Here is a 14,684-nt window from a genome sequence, read left to right as displayed (position 1 = left end):
GGGCTTAGGAACACCTAACCTTCACAGTCGCAATAAACAATAACATGTGACTTAAGAGGATTTACATAAGATGAGAGGAGTAATCAGAGGGAACGGGGGGGAAAAAAACCCAACGAGGCAGCAATGGCATCTCCTGAAAAGTCCCGGCATTGCTGACTGAGGGAAAGTTGTGTTTCTGCTGGATTTGGAGGAAAGCCTCTGTTATCGTTTTTATTTCTGCCACACGCTAACATAGATGTCTCTTCCTTTTTTTTTATTTTATTTTTTAAAATTTTTTTTGCCACAAAGTGAATTTTGGCAAGCGTGGAAAACTGCGGCGTCGGAAAGGCAAGGCGTGCAGCGAAAAGTGACATGAGATCATCCTGCAGCAGATTATCAGAGCTTTCTGCTCAGGATTGTTTACTGGGTTTGGGCTCCGATTCACAGCGTCATCTGCATTCACTGCAGATTTAAAAGAAAAATAAAATCAAGTTCACATGGCATTCATGTAAGACAGTATTCACATCCCCTATACTTTTTATAGATACTGACTCATTATAACCACAAGCGTAAGTGTATTTATCTCGCCCGGAACGTTAGCTGGAGATAAGCACCAGCACCTCCCGACCCCACTAGGGGACAAGGGTGTCAGAAAATGGATGGATGGACTTTAGTGTATTCAATTAGGAATTTATCGTAATGGACGTAAACAACGGACTACATGACTGTGAAGCAGAAGAAGAAAATTATTTGTAATCATTTTTATAAATGTACCCTTAAAAGTAAAAACATTTGTTAGAGGCCATGTTTCATCTGGACAGATGAGACCAATTGGCTGAAATTGGTCTCATTGGTGGTGGTATGGTGGCTGCCACCACCATACCACCACTTTGAGGTATGGTGGTGGCAGCATCATGATGTGGGAAAGAGTTTTGAAGTTGGGTAGATGCTTTATACAAGACAACCCCTCGAGGTAAACTTGCTGCAAAACACTCAATACCTGGGGGAGGATCATTTTCAAACTGGCAACCCAGTGGTTGAAGGATGAACTCCTACAGCCCCTCAAAAACTCTGAAGTTTGTGTGTTATGCTCAGATTGTGAAAATGTCCACTGGACATGGATGCATCTGCCATAAAAGCTATTTATTTGAAATAGCTAAAATGTATTTGTGGAGAAGGTCTCCACAAACAAATGTTCCTCCTTTTTTTGTCATTTATTGCTTCTTGTTTCTTGAAAAACTTCTCAGATCTGTATGAACTGTTGTTTACGTCTGATCTGGTTAGACCAGGATTTTCTTTTAGGCGAAGTTCTGTTTTGGTTCAGTTCCGTTCTGACAGAGAGAGAGAACTTATTCTGTTACTTTTCCAATAAAAAAATGAAGCAAAAATAATTCTAAGAACAGAGATTTTTTTTTTTACATGTTTTTAATTGTATCAATATTTCTGCGTACAATAACCAGTCACACTCGCATGTTTGCAGCTTTATATTTAATATGACCCGTTTACAGAATGCAGGTATAATTTCTTCTTTTTCCCCCATATTTTCTGTAATATTAAGCGCTTGACTCAGATTCACCAATGCTGGTTATAGAACTGAAATGATTAATCAGATTAATTGTGATGAACCAATTATTGAAATCAACTAATTTAATAAGTGATTAATATTTAACTGAAGCATACAGACTCCAAAGAAACCCAAACAATTTTCTGAAAGAACAACATATTCAGAGCAGTACTGTGGGTACAGAAAAATATGCACATTTTGCATTTAAGATGACAAAACTCAGCTGCAGATTCATAATATTCACTAAAGGCTTGTTTTTGCATTTTAGGCAATAAAATGTTTTTTTTCTTATTTAAAAAAAATGAATGGAATATGTTTATTTGGATTATTTAAAAAATTTCTAATATTGTTTAAAAAAGGCTTGAGTGGATAAAATGAAGCATCTGCAGAATGCCGATTTTTTTTTTATCCGATTAACTGATTAATCATAAAAATAAAATCAACAGAATAATCGATCACAACAATGACTGATGGTTTCAGACTTAATCGAGCGTTTGTCAAAACGTTTTTGACCAGTGAGACTTAATCTGACTGATCGTCGGTTATCAGAAAAGAAAAAAAAGAAAAGTAGAGCAGGGCTGCGTTGTCACGAATCACACACCAGAGGGCAGTGTTCTCCTCAGGATGAGCTGGGACCTGCTGCAATGTTTACTGTACAATCCTGGGGTAAAAAAACAACAACATAAAAACAAAGCAATTCCAAACTATAGTAAAGAAAATAAGGCTCAACTTTCCATGATTGACGGGAACATTTGTAATGCATCATTAAAACGATGAATAGAAAACGCATTAGTCACTCTGAGATGTATTTTCAGTCGAGGAAGACGTGGGTGCGTAGGGGGGGAAGGCAAAATGATGTATTGCTATGGAAAAAAAAATTAAAAAATCAGTGTCGGTAATGACACCAAACTACTTTAGGGTATTCAGCACTAATTTGCAGCGTTGAAATAAAAACTATCTGCATAATAGGGCATTAAACGTAACTTAAAGCGGGGCAGGATTCCCCGACTCGACTCCTTACGGGAATCTGCAGCTCCCTCGCAACGTTCGTCAGTCACATTGTGGAGGCGAATGCATCACGAGGCGGCTGCTGAGCAGACTCTGTTAAAAAAAAAAAAAAAAAATGTTAAGCTTCCAACAATAGGAGGCAGAAAATGTGAAGGGAAACAATTAAATTACGCCTTGCATGAAGTTTGCTTTTCATTTTGTGAGGCAAATTTAGTGCCACGGTTAATCATTATGCTGTTGAACATGATTTGCAAAAAATATTCAAGAGCTTTATGTGCCTCAGTGCCCCTTCTGTATTGAAAAATAATGGGCCTCTATCCAATTAAAAACTGCATTAAATCTCTAAAGTATTACATGCACTTTACTGGTATCTCTTTGATGAGGCTTTTCTGCATGTGCAGATACAGACAGCACACTGAGAAAAAGGGGGCTTTGACGAACCCGCTCCCTCTTAAATTTGGAACAGGGGTCCTGGATTTTATTTATTTATATATATATATATATATATATATATATATATATATATATAAATAAAATCCAATTGTTTTTTCATGGGTAATGTAGGTGCAGGCGTGCATTTGAGCTGAAAATGAAGCCGAATTCATCGATCTGGAAGAACTTCCTCATTGACATCCAAAGACAAATCACACTGAAAAATCTGTCATTTAAGCAGCATTAGATATTTCATAACAGTGATCATATGTGTTTGGATAAAATAACACAAGATTTATGTTTTCCTTCCTCCTCTGATGGGCGGTGAGTCATTGTTCTGCTACGCAGACATGCGAATGGATGATTTATGTTGCCATCTGTTTGCTTTTGATCATAATTTCATCAACTTTTTCTTTTTTTTTTTTTTGCAGAATGACATTGCATGACAAGATTTTTTTTTTTTTTTTGCGACATATACACACACACTCCCACATGGACGAGCTCCTCCCCTTCACTTCCCCCCTTCCACCACCCCAAAAAACTTTACTATAATTACGCTCCCTTTCCATCACTGTCTCAAAACCAACAACCCTTAAAAAAACCCAAAAAAGACAAAAAAAAATTTGACTAAAACTATGATTACGAGCCACAGACGAGGACAGACTCGCGACCGACTTACACTCCCTCTGTCTGCTGGTGTTAATTAAAAAAGATTTGCAACTACATGTGTCTGCAGATAATCAAAATGTCTTCTGCAGCGGCTCTCCCAGATGCATCGGCACTCCACAAGCTCATTTGCTTGCTTGCAATCTCATGTTTGTTTCGAATTAATCAATCTAACCACAATTGAGTTAATTAATTAGTGTTTTAATGCTACTCTTTATAATTGCAGTCAGATGAGTCTGCAGACAAAGCAATCACATTAATGCAAATACAACTGATAATTGTTATCCAAACTCTCTCCCCTCTTCTCCACCCCTCCATGCAGAAGCTTTGGGGAAGAGCTCTTGTTGTGGTGTGAAGTCCTGAGGTTTCCTGCAGTGGCCACTAGATGGCACCATTGAGCAAAGTTTCAGTGTCTCCTTGCGGCTTCGGTGTTGAATTAGCTGCCCTATATTATCATTTCTCTAGTAGAGAGTGTGTCCACATATGCATTGAGGAATAAATGATGATACCCTCACTCATACATGGACGTCTACAGTCATAAAGCGACCTGTTAGTTTAAGCAATAAAAGTGGTGTAGCAGTTTGCAGGCATTTTGTGCGGGGTCTGTGGGGTTAGATTTTAAACAATTTTCCTGAGTTAAAATCCTGCAACTGTAAGAGCTAAAAGATGGTTAAATGAATAATTCAATTTAATACTTTACTTAATTTATTAGTTCACCAAATTCAGTTTTAAACACTTTTAAAGATAATTTCGCACTAAGGAAGGGCATTTATCGTATCGCTTATCACTTATCGAGATACAAGAATCTTGATTTATCGCTGTCACGATAAATTCCAATTAATTGTGTTTAAGACGCCTCAAAGCAGTCTGTGTTGTCTGGATTGTTAGTTTTTTTTCCCACTGTTTAATAAGTAAGAGTATCGATAAATTTGAAAATATGCTTAAATACAGTTACTGTGAGCAGTTAATGATATAAAATGCTCTTCTTTATGTGGCTGGCGGAGCATAATACAAATGTTTTTTTTCAAGAGCATTATGTGTGTTTGTGGGGCTATTAATGCTTTGGCAATCAGTCACAGTCATACAGATACCTATAAAAGAAGTAAGAAGTATTTCTTATTGTCACTTTTATTGTTATCGCAACTGTACTGCAAATTACCTTGGTAAAACTTCGAGTCCGTGTCGTCCACCCTTATTTCGCACAAATTTATTTATCAGTTTGTTCTTTTCTGTGCCATTTAACATGAAGTTAAACTTTAGAGTTAATGGGATATTATTAGTTTGTATGATCCACAACTCTGGAACAAACTTCCAGAAAACTGCAAAACAGCTGAAACACAGAGTTCGTTTAAAGACATGAGGCCCACCTGTTTAGAGTTACACTTGATTAGTAGTAACTAGAACACTGATCAACATATTTGATGTGTATTTGCTTGATATTTGACAAAATGTAACGTTCATAGCTTGTTTCACAATTAATAATTATATTAAGATGTTTATGATGTTTTTATGACATAAAGCTCTTTGAATTGCCTTGTTGTTGAAACGTCCTACATAAATAAGCTACGCTTGACTTAACTACATTGTAATAATCTGAAAATACATACAGTTCACATGCACTAAATAGTTTATAAACAAAAGGATGACCATGTGTTTCATATCGCTCAGTGCAGACTCATCATCCTTCAAACACGTTTAAAAGCTCAGATTACTCAGTAACAGACACACTTAATTAACAAGGTTTCAAAGTGTTTCATTGTGCTAGCTAAAGCTAGCGTTAATGGCTCCGGATCCTGTCTGTCACAACAGCTGCATCCTCCTTAGTAACACAACTATCAGCTCCTTCACTGCTTTCTTTCATGAAGTCATCTGCTGTTAAAAAAAAAAAAAAAAAAAAAAAAGCAGCAGAAATAGAAGATGGTTTGTGTTTCAGACACGCTCTTCGCCAAAAATATCAGTAAAGAATAAAAAATCGAATCATTCTGACTTGACATCCTCAGCCAACGTTGCCTCAGAGTGCGTCATTAGCATCACTGCTGTCATTTAAAAAGAAACGAGCTTAGATTCTGCTTCAGCACAGAAACTCTGACAACTAAAGGTTTCGTGACGATACCCAACTTTTCCTGAATTATGACAATAACTCAATGCAGCACATCTAAAACAATCAACCTCTGTTAAACGATCAAAATCTCTAGGATTCATTATGGGAAGTAAAGCAACACGTGTTTTGAACTGAACCATTGATAATTACAGATATGCTTAAGTGAAATCTTTTCTAAGGGTAATATTTACTGTACGCCAGATTTTATTTTACAGTGCAAGTGAGTCTGACTTCCTCATTACAGTAAACGCTTTCTCAGTAACAAAGTTTCATGACAGTTTTTAGCTTCTACTAGGTTGATGTATTCAATCATAACACCTCGTATAGATCAGTGTCTCTGTTGTGTTATACTTAAGCCTATAGTTGATTATAAATGCTAATTGCTTGAATATTTATAGCGACATGCCTGAAACTCCTTTTAGGTGCATCAGTATAAAAGAGGGAGGTGAAAAGTCAACAACTCACAAGTTCATCAATCCTACAGAGTTGAAAAAAAAATCTCCATTTGAAATCTATCAATTTGATTAAAAACATTTTGAGCACAAATGTTTTTTTTTGTTTTTTTTTTTAGTGACTAGAAGCTGATATATTTTTACAATTTTATTCTTTTTTTTAGGGGCAGTTCTGCCAAAGTTGCTCAGTTTGTGTCTGGCAGGTTATTATTGAGCAGAAATAGTTTGTAAAATAAGAGGTAATAATAATAGTAATAATAATGTAACGATCTTGGTTTTCTATTTTAAAGTTTAAATAAGGATCTCCCTCTAAGTGTCACCTCCCCCTTGGCGCGAAAGCAGCAAACTGTTTCTCAGTTGCCGCCTTCGCTCCCTAAAAACGTTCAAATCTAAATGTTTTCTTGAAACATTTTCATAATCATTAGCGCCATCAGTAACTGTGGCTCATTTTAAAAACTCCTGGCTTTGCATATGGGGGGGTGAGGGAGGAACGTTTTGTTTACCCAGTTCCTGGTGTTTTTCAGGAATACACTCCCATCATCCAGCAGAGAGAGAGGGAGCCATTATTCCCTCATCTCTTTAGTTTATCTCCTCTGATGATCTGCTCAGATAGATATGACAGCTGAATAAATATGCAAACGCAGAGCCGCGGCTTCCACACACTCCAGCTCCGAATTTCCATTCTGCTCTCCGATTTAAGGAGGAACAGTGCATCGCGATAACAATGGGACTCCTCGGGGGGAGTCGGATGAATGATCCCTTTTCTTCTTTACCATCTCGCTGATAAAACACAGATATCAGCCGAAGAGGAAGAAAAACTCGACACACTCCTCACTCATTCGCTAATTAAAAATCTCTTTTCACTAAATCTGCCATTGATACTTTCTGAGGAGATCTTTGAATATCGCGGAATAAAAAAATGGGATTCGTGAAATCGTCTTTAATTAACTTCAGTCGGCGGTGTCACTACTCTTTCTACCAGCTCTGCTGTGTCCTTCAGAATCTCCTCCGTTTGAAGTCGGGATGAAGCGATCGCATCACAAATGTTTTTCACTTAATTACCTGAGAGCTTTTACAGGACGGATGTGAAATGACAGACGCCATAAAATCAGATTATTAGACTGTAAAACTCTCATTCAGAGGAGAATATTCAGGGTTGTTTTTTTTTTTTTTCCAACGTCTTTTCTTTCAATATCAACATTTTATATCCTTTTTTTCCCCACTATGTTGAAAAAACACTTTTTAAGCTCTCAATATCAACATTTTTCTTTTTTTTATTAAGCGATCGATGTCCACATCTTAAACAATAAATGAAATAATTTGGAACTTTAATTAAAAGAAACTAAATATAATAATAATAATTAAAAAAAAAATCATTTTAAATGTTTAAAGAAAAACACATTTTTAGAATTTGGATCATTGCTGCGCTGCTGGACTTGAGCAACATATGCTGCCTTTTTATAGCATACTGGTGACTATCTCAGCTTTAATACTTTGGGCTTTCGCCTGGCCCCCAGTTCCCAGCATGCTTTGAAAACATGCAAGTCTCTTTTCAATCAGTTTTTTTTTTTTTTTTTTTTTTTGAGCATGGCATCGATACTGGCTACATCTGTGGCTCTCTTTGGCAGAAGGATCGCCTTGGGAGGGGGGGTCAGATTGACCCAGCTTTAACGCAAAACTGGGGGAAGAAAAAACAACCAAAAATGAGAGAGATGGCAACAAAATAAAGGGGAAGAAGAAAAAAAAAACACGGCTTCTCTATATTTAACCAAATCTGCAGCTTACTCGGGGAAAACACATGATGATGATATCCTCTTAACAGACCTCGCTAGCAGAATTACAGCAGCAAAGCGGGGCGGAGGGGGTAAAAGGTAGGACCAGAGAGGAGGCGCGGTTATTACAGCGCCGTCATTATGTTGTGACTGTGTTTCTGGCCTCTTTCACCTTCTGCGGTCAAAAGATCAGCTCTACAAAATTAGCAATTAACGCAGCAACACTGACTCTTTCAGGGGAAAAAAAAAAAAAAAAAAAGAAGCTCAGCATTACCATAACATCCCTAAATAAGCAGTCGCTATGTGATTATTTTCCTGTTGGGTTGCTGCTTTTTTTTTGGAGAGGGGGGGGGAGTGGATTTATTATTATTTTTTGCCTCCACACACTCGAAGAAGAAAAAAGTGTGGGTTTTTCTACGTCCAGCTGCTCTGACGTGGATCTAAAATTAGATCCCTCTTCACTGGCAGGTTTCGTGTTGTTTTTTTTTTTGCTGAATCTTAATTAACGATTAGTTAAAATAATTCTCGAACTGCTTTTTTTTTTTTTGTCCTCGGTGGAGGATGGTCTGTTATTTTAATTAAGCAGAGGTCAGATTTATTAACTCAGCAGGAGAGTGTGTGGAGTGAAACTGTGAAAATCAGCAACAATGTTACGCTCTCTGCCACTCAACATGTCGATGTACGTTTTTCTTTCTTTTCTTTTTTTTTTTTATCTCTCCTCCTTCGACAAAACTGTGAAACAAGGAGGGAGGAGAGGCATTGTGGGGAGGGAGACGATGTTTTTTATGCTTTTGTTGTTTGTGGATTTATTAGAGTTTCTGCTTCCCCCACCTGATGTTTGGGGGGGAGCTGAAGAGGATGACGTTTCTATTTTTTTTTTTTTTTACATTTTCTAACATTTTCTGCATTTTACATTTATAACACACAACAATAAATTTTCCCGCCAACACGTGGACATTAAAACATTTTTTTCTTCTTCTTCTTTTTCGACACTGAATCCATTAAACCCAAAATAGAAAGCGGCTCCAAAAGCCCCACAGCATGCGGTTCATGTTTTCTGCATTCGTTTGTTAGAAATCTCTGCAGGGAAAAGATTGCAAAGTGCGCTACACGTCTGTCTGCGGCCATGCAGCAATTACTGCCAGAAAGCTTTTGACTCCTCGTGATAATGCGATGCCTTTCAGAAAATTACACAGATTTCACATCAAACGCTGAGCATACCTCGGCGGCAGTTGGGAGCCTGGAAGAAAAAAGGGGGAAAAAGAAAAATCCTGACATTCATTCGTCCAATCCTGTAAAGCCCCCTGCACCTCTACACGCCTCATCCTCCCTGAATCTACAGTAGGCTTGATTTGTCTGAGGGGGTGAAAGACAAATAGAAGGGAAGCTGTTTGCTCTCCCTGGTCAAAACTGTAAAAATCTTCTTAATGAGTAATTTAGCGTCTTTATTTAGGAAAAGCGTTCCTACAAGCATAAAGTCACAGGCTGGAAGACGAGCTCTCCGCTCTATAAATTTATGTATATTAATAAATAAGACGTGACAAGGTCCTACAAATTACATTTGTGAATGTGTACACTGTGAAATACTTAAACTTACTTTAGCTTAAAAATGAAGGTTTAGCTAGAAATTAGTTTTGGTTTTCACTCTGAATTTGAATGTCATCAAGTTGATTTTAGCAAGAGACACGTTGTCCAAACCTTGATTTTTAAGATCTGATGGCTCATTGATCTTTAACTTAATAGTTTTCAATTAATTCCGTAAACCACGTAAATATTTCACAATATACAAGAAAACTGCCTTCAGTTAGTTGAACAAGAACACGTTTCTGTATTATTTCACTCGTGTGATCAAGTTAAAATACATACTTGTTTTCAGTTAGCTTAAATTCTTCAGTCGTAGCCAACAACAACTTGGGCAGTTCATTTCTCTGCCGTAACACATTTAGCAGCGAGTACACAAAGTTTATGGCATCAAGACCCGCCTCCTGGCTCTGATTGGTTGTTTTTGGTGCATTTCTTCATACGGCAATAGTAGCTCAGGAAAGAGGAAATGGATCGATCCATTCAGATGATCTGTCCCAATACAAATTGTCATGACATGACAGTTTTAACAAATATATGACATATTTTTATAACTGTTACATAGTGCAGCTTTAATAGAACATCTGTTTGATTCAGGTCTGTAAACAAGGGAAACTTCTAAAATATGCAGGAAACCTTCAGGCCCTTCAGGACCAACTCTGGACACCACTCATCTATACACACTACTCTGAGCGATCAGCCAGGATACTGGACATGGGAGTAAAGTTGGTGCACTCACTTTCTACTCTTAATGATTCGTTTTTCTGAGTTTCAAGCCATATAAAACAGCCAGACTGGCCTCAGAAGTCATAATCCTGACTTGAAACCTCAACCTCAAAATCCAATATGGGATTTCTGCGACTTTGTTTACGGAATTGACAGTTTCTAAATCAGTAAATCTGTCGCAAAGCTAGTTCTTTGCATATTTTAACATTTTCAGCCGTCATGTCCTGTCCAAACTTTATGACAAAAAAAAGACTAACCTGTCTTTTTTTATGGGCTTGGTTTGCCCATTTGATGAAATGCAAAGACTTTTCAACCACATGGAGACATGAACAGATGTTCCCCCAACTTTCACTTTTCAGCCACATATTTCATTGTTATGCTGAAGAAAAAAAACACTGTAAGAGACGAGTCCCTGTAAAACAAGAAGAAGCATACAAAATGGTGAAACGGTTCACATTTAAATACTAATAGTACTAATAGTGTTGTTTTGCCAAATTGACGATCCACAAAGAAAGGTGACCCAGACCAAAGATTTGTCAGTGTTTGCAATGGTAAAAACATCTGTAGCTCACTCTACAACTTCAATACTCCTCTAAACTCAAGGTCAATTTAAGTATCACAGTAAAATATAAACCTGCCCCCAATACATTGGGACTCTTAAGAGCATCAGACATACAACTCTCAGAGATGAACTTCCACAAGTACGAGATGAACACTGCCTTCCAAAGTGACATAAATTGTATTTTTCTATCAAATGTCTGCACAATCTAATTAGATTTCTAAACACTGACCATTTTCAAATGGCTTTATTCTCTGAATATGTGGTTTTATTGACTAAATCAAACTAAATCTCCGGATAGTTCTATACTGCCCACATTTTTAAATGCTAGAACTGACAAAATCTAGTTTTCTAATTACTGCTGTATACTGAACTGTCAGCTCTGTGTACGTTTACGCCTCTAGTTGAGGTAACTTTGCTCTACAGACGTCATAAAAATACAGACCCCTCTTAAGAAGTGCATTCCCAGTCCATGTGCTTTTATCTCGATGATGCTCTATGTAGCTATATTTGAGTTTTGTTCCTCGCTTTTCACTCCAAAGTTGAGCGGCCTTGTCACCACAATCTGGTACTATTTATACATGGTGCATTCAGTGGTCTGAAAAGTATTGCATTTTTGAATTTAATTTTTGACTTGATGATCACCAGTGAGGGCTGACTGAGCTTCTGTCCAGTCCCAAAGACTCACGGGGGGAACAAAAACTTCAAGAAACGAGGAAAAGCCTCGAGACTTTCGCACTACACTCAGGAACCAGCCAGAAACCCCTTCGGTTCCCAGACCCGTATCAGTTCGCAGTGGGGTGAGATCACATGGAACCCCCCCCGCAATTTCTGACATGGCTTAACTTGTTTTAATCGCGCTCGTTACTTTTCCTGCTGGAGGTTTATTGCCATCAGGTGATCTGCCAGCCTCCTTGCCGATCCGAGCCGCGTGTTTTCCTTTCTGGAGGGCCGGGCTGGACGGGCTCGGCGCTGACTGAAGCTCTGCGAACGATGGCTGAATCTAGCAGGTGCATTCGGCTCGCATACTTCTGATCAGCACACCGCCGCTCTTGTCTTCTTGTAATAAGCTCCTTCAGAGATCAGTATGTACACCTCCCCCCACCTCCAACCCCTTCTCTTTCCTGATACGATCTGGAGTATGTAGTTCTCTCTTTCCCTTTTATTCCCAACTCTTTTGGTTTTTCTTAAGAAAATGTCAGTTTAATCATATCTTAATGCTTTGATAATGGGTTCTTTTACACGGGCAAAGAACAGTCACTTCAGTGTCTTACAAGCCCAGGATGTGGAGGGAAGAAGAGAATGTCTCTAAATTAAATTTACCCAGGCCCTGCCTCTTGCACCGTTCGTGTGTGTGTGTGTGTGCGTAACAGTAGGAATCGAGGCTCTTTTTCACCCTCTTGACAATCACACAAAACATGTAATTGTTTCCCATGTGTAAGTGAGGACTATTAATATTTAAATGTCAGCTTGCCTGATTTAAATAATTGTGAGCGTTCAAGTGGCGACTAAGAAGACATGTCAGAGCGGGTCAAAAACCTGCCTTTCACCTAATCGTCTTGTGTGCTTTGTCTTTACCGTTCTTTTTTTTAAAATTATTTTTGTTTTATTTTGACTCGTCGAGCCACTGGTCGCACGAGACTTTGCTAGTTTTCTCCTCGGTAGGTTTCTATCCGGCAAGCGGAGAAAAGAGTAATATGTCAACAACAAACCGCCAGAAGGAAACCCTGAGAAGACGCGAACACGCAAATAAATTATTTGTAAAGTGTCACCGCTTGCTAACAAAAAGGAGGAAACGGTCCCCCGATGGAAGTGAACGTGCGACTGTGCAGGTGTGACGCCAGCTGCTGGGTCCCTGAACACACACACACACACACACACACACACGCCCGCACGCACATACACACAAAAGTTCCCTGTCATTCACAATGACAGGCAGGTGAGGCGGCGAGCGCACACTCACACATTCCCTTACATCAACTACAAGAGCACGGTTGTTAAGGTGTGTGTAGCTCCAACTCCAAAAAACGAGAACTGTGCGCTGAACTCGTACCGAGAGACGTGCGAAGGGAGGAAAAAGTGGGGGGGAAAAAGTTCTTCATGCTCTGGGGGGAAAAAAACCAAAAAAATAAACTAAAAATATAAACTGTATTGATTGGATGAGGGGGAAAAACCAGTGGCGGATCCGTAGTGCCACCCACTTTCAGCCATTTAGACGGAGCGAGAGGGAACGACCGCGGGGCATATTTAAACAGCCCTGTGGCTTTTCCATGTTGCTGTCAGTCTCTGAGACAGAGGCGCTGCTGGCTGCAGGCTGGTGCTGACCTACTTGTGACTCGTTATTGCAGTAAATTAGAGGGGTGGCTGATGCAGTTCCACAAAGGTAGTGGCGGAGGGGGAAGAAAAAGAACCGCAGCAGTAAGAACAAATAGCCATTTCTGCTGGAGTTCTAATCAGCACAGCAGAAGCAACCGCAAAGCATAGGAGAGGTCGGGGGGTTTGGGGGTTTGGGGGAGCGGGGTGTCCTGCCTGCGTAAACATTATCTGCGTCTCAAGATGGATCCTTGACTAATCCTGCTGCCTGAGCTCGGCGTTCCCAAGATGCTCTGAGAGGAAAGGAGGAACTCTGGTGGAAAAGGGGGGAAGAGAGAAGGCCGCAGATTTATCGGGAACCAGCCCAGTTCGGTTTTCCCGTGTCGATTCAGGAAAACCGACCCGGACCAATTGGACCAACGTCACCAACAGCTGCAAAGCAATTGGGCGCAAATCTTTGTTGATATTCTGCTAATATCGAAAATAAGATACAATTCCAGTGTTTTTCCAATAAATAATACATTTGAAATAACGCGTGAAGGATTCAACACGTTGGAACGGCACCTTCCAGTTTATGAACTGAAGCTCAGAGAGCTCTGGAGGGGGAAAAAGAAAACCATCATTGTCCTACTATTTTCTGCTGTCTTCATTGTTGTTTTTGACAGTAGTAACACCCGTCTGTTGATCATGTGACTTGTATACTGTGAAAAAAGTGTTTCAGTTGCTATTCTGCGAAATACATCTATTTGGATAGAGCTGAAAAAGCACCTCATCCTAGGACAAGAACGCTTTCCTGGAAAGTGAGTTGTTTTCGAAATTGCCGTGTTTCTGTTAAGCAAATTTAATTTTATTTCAATTTTCACAATTTTATGGTTAATGGAAACACAGCTACTGTGATATATGATACAAGGAAAAGAAAAAAAACACTGCTCCCAATGTATTTGTTATATAAATCTAAAAGTTGAGGTGTGAATTTGACTTGAGCCCTTTTGAGTCAATATTTTGTAGTTGCAGCTTTTGCTGCAGATACAGTAATAAACATTTTGAGATGTGGCTCTTTTAGACATCAGTAATTCCTGTCACACATATTAAAATTTAGACTTGAGCTTTAACTGGGTCATATAAAATATGAATATGAGTTAAGCTAACCCAATCAGTTTAGTTCTATCTCCATGTTCAGGGTCATTGAGAAGCAATTGTCTGCTGAAGGCATGGACTAACTTTTAAAGGGCATAAGATGCAAGCTTCTAGAAACAGTCCAAGCATAAAAAAAATCCAATTTTTTGGTAAGTTGATCGCTTTTGGTGCCTGGAAATGATGTGTTTCCAAAACCCCCAGAATTTTACTTAGCAACCTAACCTGAGATCCAGAGTATTTGTTCAGCTGATTTCACTCCTGCATGTGCCGTACAATGGCTGCTGGAAAAGACAAGCGTTTTGTTGTTGATGTGCCATGCAAAACCCACTTGCTGCATTGTTGGTTGTACAGGAGGCTCCACATCTGCTTTTCATAAATGTTCGGTTGTATAATT

The sequence above is a fragment of the Xiphophorus couchianus genome, chromosome 5, assembly GCF_001444195.1.
Source record: "Xiphophorus couchianus chromosome 5, X_couchianus-1.0, whole genome shotgun sequence".
Taxonomy (NCBI): domain Eukaryota; kingdom Metazoa; phylum Chordata; class Actinopteri; order Cyprinodontiformes; family Poeciliidae; genus Xiphophorus; species Xiphophorus couchianus.
This window is presented reverse-complemented; position numbering follows the sequence as displayed.